This window comes from Echinops telfairi, unplaced genomic scaffold, assembly GCF_000313985.2.
Source record: "Echinops telfairi isolate 266 unplaced genomic scaffold, ASM31398v2 ScPeMD7_443;HRSCAF=831, whole genome shotgun sequence".
NCBI lineage: Eukaryota > Metazoa > Chordata > Mammalia > Afrosoricida > Tenrecidae > Echinops > Echinops telfairi.
The window spans coordinates 49,085,867-49,087,030 of NW_022104341.1; the positions used below are offsets into that span (position 1 = coordinate 49,085,867).

General features: G+C 37.0%; 1 protein-coding gene across 1 annotated transcript in view; it reads right to left on the minus strand.

The window, feature by feature from the left end:
* Nucleotides 1–1,164, minus strand: part of LOC101653524 (serine/threonine-protein kinase TNNI3K) — a 354,136-nt gene that overhangs the window by 269,608 nt on the left and 83,364 nt on the right.

Genomic DNA, 1,164 nt, shown 5'->3' on the forward strand with positions numbered 1-1,164 from the left:
TGGGTCCTTCACTGCTAATCAATCCTCCACTACTTGACCGTGAAAGGCACCAAGGACATTTACGGTGAACTCTTGCAAACTCAAACCACTCCAACAAATAGGTTTTTTGGCAGCTAAAATGAATCCCCAAATATGCCAGCAATGTTGGGGAAACAGTTTGAAAAATTACTTCTCTTTATTTAAGAGCTGAAGATGAAACGTGGCATCTAAGAATAGACAACATGAACCAACCATCGAACTAACTGATGCTGAGTAGATTATTTCATGACAGTAATGTAATCTCGTTATCATCAACCCATGGTGCTAGGGGCCATATACATTAATAAATCGACAGCTTCCTTCTTAATTCATTTTATTTGGTTTAAAGAAGAGAAAAATGTTACACCCTCACAATTCTAGATGCTGCAAGTCCAAGTCAGGGGCCCTGGTGACATACTGGCCACATGTTGGGCTGCTCACCACAAGGTCAGCAATTCAAAACCACCAGCTGCTCTGAGAGTAGAAAGATGGGAATTTCTGCTCTCATAAAGAGCTGCAGTCTCAGAAAGCCACACGGGCAGTTCTCCACAGTCCTTACAGGGATGCTGTGTTTGGAATCAATTTGATGGCATAAGTTTGATTTTTTTTTTTTGTTTGGATGTAAAATATGTTTGACATGGTTGAGGACTATATTGAGTAGGCCAATATTGAGAAGAGAGTTAAAATAAGAAAAGAACTTCTCAAATGAGGCCAAAGAAGTCAGGTTGTTTAGGTTAGGACCACACCCTCAATATTACATAGCTTCTTAATCAGACTCCTTGACTCAACCCAAGTCTAATGGTTCTTAAGGGAATGTCAAGATACAGAAATAGGATTAAATCTTCAAAAATCAAATGCTTTATTTTTCACATGGTATGTTTGAGATACTTAAAATATTTGGCTAAAACTGTGGGCCCTGAAATTAATTTGCCCTGGTTGAGTCCCAGCTGTGTTGATGTATAAAATGGGGCAGCTTATGTAAATGTTCTTCTTTAATTTCCTTGATTATGAAAAATGGGCATAGTAATTGGATATAAGTTAACATTGTGTGATAATACCTATATTGCATTTAGAAAAGTATTTGGACCAACAATATTCTGTAAAACTTATTATTACCAGATATACATGTATAATTCTCAATAGAAA